Raw genomic sequence first — 6000 nt, 5'->3', positions numbered from 1 at the left:
GTCTCCCTGCCCTCCTCCCCAGCCCCTCGGCTACGTGCGGCGCTTGGAGATCACTGGTCATACCCCCCCCCCAGGAGGACGCGGCTCTGCGGGAGGGAGGAGGAGACCGCGAGGCTGGGGGCTTGGCAGTGCTGCAGCGGCCGCCGCGATGGGGAACCCCGAACGGCCCCGAGACCAGCAGTAGCGGCGCAAGGCTGCCGAGAACAGACGCGAGAACCGCTCCTCCCGGCAGGCTGCGCTGTGATCTGGGCTGCGCGTTGGGACCTCGCTCCGGGTCCCCCTCCTCCCGCCGCCATCCTCCTCCGACTCCCCTCCTCCGCCCGCCAACCCGCAGCAGTGGCGGCGGCGTCCTGAGTGCCTAGCGCCTCCGCTCGCCGCCCCAGCCTCAGCCGGGAGCACGCGGCGGGCACTGCGGCGGAGGCGGCGGGGTGGCCAGCTCGCCCTAGGCTGGAACGGAAGCCACCGAGGACGCGCCGGGGGCAGGAGAGCATCTCTGACCGAAGCAAGGGTGCGTGAGGATTTTTGGCGTGCTTATTTGGGTGCATGGTGCATCGTTTGGAGCGCACCTTCTCAGAACAGCCTCGGCTACCTGCTCACAGAGAGGCTGTGATGGGTGCTCCGGCGAGCTGGAGCCCTCGGAGAGCGTGGGGGAGGAAACTTTTCACCTTGTAAAGTTCCTGCCTGGGCGCTGCCGCTAGCTGTGGTCATTATCGCTACCAGATGGAACCCAGGGAGAACCTACCCTGCGGCAAGAGCCGGGAAATGGGCAGCGGAGTTGATCAAGTTTAGGGCTAGGAACGAGAGGAGAGGGGGCTTTCGGGTCTGGGCACGCAGCCCCGGGTCCGCACTGAGCTGTAGCCTCTGGCTGCAGGTGGATGAGATCAGGCGGAGTCAGCTTGGTCGCTGGCGCTTGCAGCACTTAGTGGGAAGAGGCGCGGATGCCGATAGATACACTTGCAGGACCCGGAGGCGCAAGTTGGGTGCGTGCTAGAGGAGGCTATGCGCGGAGCCGAGAGCCCAGCCTCCACTTCCACGGTGCAGGAAGGGTAGCCTGGACTGTTCGCCGGTCCTCTGCCCACACCTGAGCGTCTTGCCGGCTTGTGAAAGGTACTAAACGACAGCAGACTTTGTACGGGTACGGTAGTTTGGCCGAGAAGCCGGGAAGAGGATTCCTGTTGTTTTGACAAGGAAGATGGACCCAAATGCATTCTTTTTGGCGGGCGGGAGGATCGGCTGTGTTGTTTGAAAGGATAATAGCGCGAGTCTGACTATCCCGGGGATGCCGAACCGCCCTTGCGGCTCCGCGTGCGCACGTTGAACGCGCACTGTTCCGAGCCCCGAGTCCTTCCCGGGAGGGGGCGAGGGGAAGCGTTGGCTTGCTGGAGTGCAGCTGGGGACCTTAGGGAGCTGACTGGAGGTGGCAGAGGGGGGCCTAGCCGGATTTCGCGTGGCGCTCAGTGAGCAAGAGGACTCGGCCAGCTGGGGTCGCTGAGCTAAAATGCATCCGGCCGGGACTGGCTGGCGAAAGGTGGCAAACCCCGGAGATTTTTAGCAACCGAACGCGTTCGCCGTTTCTCTCTCCCTGGCCGACTTCTGTCGCGTGTTTTCAGAAAATGTTTTAACAGCAACCCAGATCAGATTTGGGAGGAAAGCAACTTGTGCCGTTTTTCTCTGCCCGGCTCTTGTGTGCTGTGGTGCGCTCGGAGAGACAGGATGAGACGCAGAGGGCCGGGTGTTCCCCGGAGCGCTAAAGCAACAGCTCTTGGCTGCAGCTGCCAGAGGAAAGGGGGCGCTCTTGGGTGTGCGTGCGTGCCGGCGATGGTACCCACATTATGGTACAATAACGAGCAAGTCGTGTAATGGGGTTGTCCATAAATGAAAGTGAAGGTAGGGATAGGTTGTCGAGACAGTGAGGTTGCCCTGGAGGCTGGGAGACCCCAGGAGCTAGAAGCGCCGGTTTGCAGAATCAGGGCAGCCTGTGGCCGGAGCCTCCCTGGGGGAGACCCACTTCGCCGCCACTTGCCCTGGGGACCTGGATCCTGCGTGGGGTATTCCCGAACCCTCGTCACAGAGGTCCGAGGGAGAGACAGGAAATTAGGCTAAGGACGGGAGAATCCTTTCTCTGCCTTCCCCTCCTCCCGCCCCCAGACTCTGGCGCGTTTGCTTCCAAGTTGGATCCCACTTCCATTTACAAGTGTCAGACAAACCGCGCCAAGCACCCTCTCTCTCCGGCTCAACCAGATGGGGGAGGGCACCGGGCGGGAGCCATGCGCTCACCGGGGTCGGCCCCAGAACGGCTGTCCGGAGCGGTTTCCTAGCTTTTTGGCCTTGATGTTTAAAGGGTGGGATGGAAGAAAACAGCAAAGCCCACAGCACTCGTGCACACTCGCGTCCCAGCCGTTTAGCCTCCGTTCCACCGACACGTTAATTTTCTGGCCGGACGCTTGTCTTTGAAGAGGCGAGTTTGGGCGGTGGGAGGAGGGGCGGGGAGCTGGCCGCCAGTCCACCTCTGTGGCTTTGAGCTCCCGGCTTTGTTGCCAGGATTTGATTGCACCCGGGCTGAGTTAAGATAAATGTGCAAAGACAAAACAGGCCAGACATACTGCAGGCGAAGCTGCCTTGATTCAGCCGTTGGAAAGGGCGAGCTGCCATCTAGGAACTGAAGACCCGCATCTGAGAGGCTAGCACCTCAGAGTGGATGGCGAACACAGGCTCCCTGGCTGCTGCAGGCGTCCAACTCTGGGTTACCCAACGCTCGAGCGGGCCGGGATGGGAGGTGGGGGAGGGAGTTCAGTCTGATGCGCAGATTGAATCTCCTCCGGAAAGAAAGGCAGGAGATGGGAGAAAGAGCAAAAGAAGAGATGGAACAGACTGAGCGATAGAAATGTTGCGGGCTCCTAAAAATTGCTGGTCACTGACGGCTTCTATCCTCCACCCCCAAGCCTCCGCCCTTTTTCCTTATTCTAAAATTGGACAGTTGCACAAGGAGAATAATAATAATAATAATAAAAAGCACGCGAGGGAAACAGGACGCCAAAAGACAAAGAGTTTTTTAAATGCACAATGACTTTTGCTCCTTGATATGATTTGTAGGTAGTAAGGTTGCTATGAGTGAGGAGTTTAATTGTTTTGGGTTTTTTTGTTTGTTTGTTTTTCTTAACATTGTATAGGGAGAAACGTTATTTTTTAGAATTAAACCAAATATTTAAAACCGATTAGGAGCCCCCATTGTTGTCTAAGGAACTTGGACAATGAATGATGTTGGACTCGGTTTCTACGCACTGGGAGGAGAAAGTTCCCAGAACTGTCCGTGTTATAATACATCTTCATGTTTGAGCCATACAGAACTCTGTGTGAGAGACAGCTGGCTGAGAGATCAGAAATTGGTCAGCTGCTGAGCCGGCTCCATCTCTCATCACTGCAGGATTTTCACAGCCAGTATTTGTTGACCACTGACTGGCTTTCCAGCCTTGACGCCACCCGCTCCCCTTCTTTCAATTTCTATTTATTCGGGTTCCTGGCAGACACATTTTGGGATTTTTTAAGTAGTCAGGACCCAGTCAGTCTCTTAAGTAGCAATTACATTTATGCTGAGCTACTAAGAAATGAAACGAGTAGCAATAAACGAGAGTGGGGATGGGGTGCCCACTGACCTGTGCCTTACATGGGTATTTTGCTAGCTCACAGCTTTTTGTAAAGCAGGGGTCGGTCCTCTGACTGCTCACATAAGGTTGTGTTATCATCCCTGTCAAATGGAAAGAAACAGGCAACTGCCATCTAGGAGGATTATTCAATCATAACCCACGAATCAGCGGGTGATGGGGGGAGGGGTTGTGTATTAAGGTGCTTTAGTGGATCCTCACAGACCAACAACCCGGTGGCTTTTCTCTTAGAGTTAAGTCTGGTGTATCTCCGTGCCTTGGATTTGTCCAGGTAGACAAGAGAGGACCCATACTAGTGGGGATGCCTGGTGCTTCCCTCTGAGAGTCATTTCCGGTGTTCCTCCCGCTGCAAGAACACTGAGTATACTTCATCTCCTCAGCTCAGTTGGCCTCCTCCTCTACATTGATTTCTTTGATTGCTGAAGTGGTATTGATGAACCCCATCTTTGCTGATTGTGGAGACACTAGAGTTGGAAAGGGCACTTAAAATAAAGGCGTGTATACTAAGCACTCAGGACATGGAGGCAGGAGGATAAGAAGTTGAAGGTTATCCAAGAGTCCATAGTAAGTTACAGGCCTGAGACACATAAAACCCAACCTAATCTCAAAAGGAGGAGAGCTAACAACCCTAAGAGGAAAGATTGGTCCCCTGCCTAGTTTCTCTGGAAGGAAAAAAATCCATAGATCGGGGAACATAGGTAGTCCTGTTGCTTATTAACAAAGATTTCTGCCTTCTTTTTCTTCCTCCCTGTCATTTATTCCCCTTTTCTTCCTCCTTTCCTCTTCCTCCTCTCTTCTTTTTCTTCTTCATTTTCTTCTTCTTGTCTTCTTCTTCTTCTTTTTAAACTATTAGTTGTCTGCTTCTTTCCACCCAAATGTGAGAGCTGAGAACATGAAGATCCATGATGTGAACAGCTTCCTTGGGAAGCCTGGGGTTCATTTGACTCAGCCCTTGTCAAACTCAGTGATTTTACTTTCTCATCTAATAAGCTGACTCCTCTCTCCATTCTTCTCTTAGAGAAGTTGGCCCTTAAAACAATCAGCTTAATCCCAGAGATCGAATCTATTGAGAAGATACTAAGAACTTGTCTGGTGGATTGAACTCTTCTGGTTCAGCTTCTGACAGTCAACTATACATAAAATGACAAATGAGCATTCTAGCAATTACATGTTCAAGTGGAATTTTAAGGCTAGCCTCAGTTTTGGCCTCTTCTGCCACAAGAGTCCTCCCCACCCCCACCTCAGTGAGAAGGCCAGTTGGAGAGTATGTTTCCTGGTGTGCACCTAGAAAATGGAGGAAATGGAGAACTGACTTCAAAACACATAGTCAATCTTATGATCAAAGTGTGGTCTTCCTGTCAGTATGACTTATACACTGATACAAAAAGCTTTGGAAGATTTCCGGAGAGGGACTTCTTGGACACAAAGGTTAGAAAGGGGACCTGGACAGGTCTTAGGACTTACTTCAGTGTCTCAAATTATACAAAGCTATGTGGACTTTAAAGTAATTAGCCTTCTCTCCCTCTTTCTTACAGGCTAACTTCACTGTCATTTGTTTCTACCCAATCTTTCACTGTTTTATGTATCACTTGAACACCCTTTCTTTTGTTTTATAAGATAAGACCCTGTTATGTAGCCTGAAATTTATATGAGGGTCTTCCTGCCTCTGTCTCCCAAATGCTAGGATTGAAGGCTTATACCATCATTCCCAGAATTCATTTATTCTGCATCATTTTCAGCAATGTTTACTGAAACTACCTCTATCTTATAAGATTCAAAGAATAGCTAGCTACACCCATTGCTTTGAATCTTTGTTTCTTTTTCTGTTGCTGTGATAAAACTCTCAGACAAAAACAATTTAGGGGAGAAACTCTTTACCAGACTCACAGTTCCAGGTTACAGTCAAGTTCCAGGGGCAGGTGCTAGGGATAATTGGTCACACTGTATCCATAGTCAAGTAAGAGAGAACAAATACTTAGACTTATGCTCAGCTTTCCCTTTCTTTCTCGTTCCAAGGGCAAGACCAGGAAATGGCACTGCCCACATTCAGGATTAATCTTCCCATCTCACTTAACCCAATTAAGATAATCCCTCACAGGCATGCCTGCAGTCTAACCAAATCTAGCTAATCCCTCACTGAGAGTCCTTCCAAGGTGATCCAGACCCTGTCACAGTCAGTGTGAAAGCAACCTTCATAGCTTTGAATTCTTATCGTTCTAATGGGAAAGTGGGAGACAGCTATAGATCCATTCTGGAAATCAGAACATTTGCAATTATTAACTGGAAAAAGAGAGTGACAATGAGCAGGAACCTTGAGTAGGGGGTAGATGGTGAGTGA

The 6000-nt window shown here is 51.6% G+C and overlaps 1 protein-coding gene across 7 annotated transcripts in view; it reads left to right on the top strand.

Annotated features, from left to right (window-relative positions):
• Positions 1-404: 404 nt before the first annotated feature.
• Positions 405-6000, top strand: part of Fat3 (FAT atypical cadherin 3) — a 594038-nt gene continuing 588442 nt past the window's right edge. For 5 of the 7 annotated variants that reach the window (XM_060369782.1, XM_060369760.1, XM_060369771.1 and 2 more), the window contains exon 1: positions 405-508. The gene's annotated coding sequence lies outside the window, so the exon portion shown is untranslated. Of the gene's footprint in view, positions 509-598; positions 1108-6000 lie in introns of those variants that run through there. The other 2 variants (XM_060369749.1, XM_060369739.1) reach the window with 2 other exon arrangements.

Source organism: Meriones unguiculatus, chromosome 1 (assembly GCF_030254825.1).
Source record: "Meriones unguiculatus strain TT.TT164.6M chromosome 1, Bangor_MerUng_6.1, whole genome shotgun sequence".
Taxonomy (NCBI): Eukaryota; Metazoa; Chordata; class Mammalia; order Rodentia; family Muridae; genus Meriones; species Meriones unguiculatus.
This window is presented reverse-complemented; position numbering and strand designations above follow the sequence as displayed.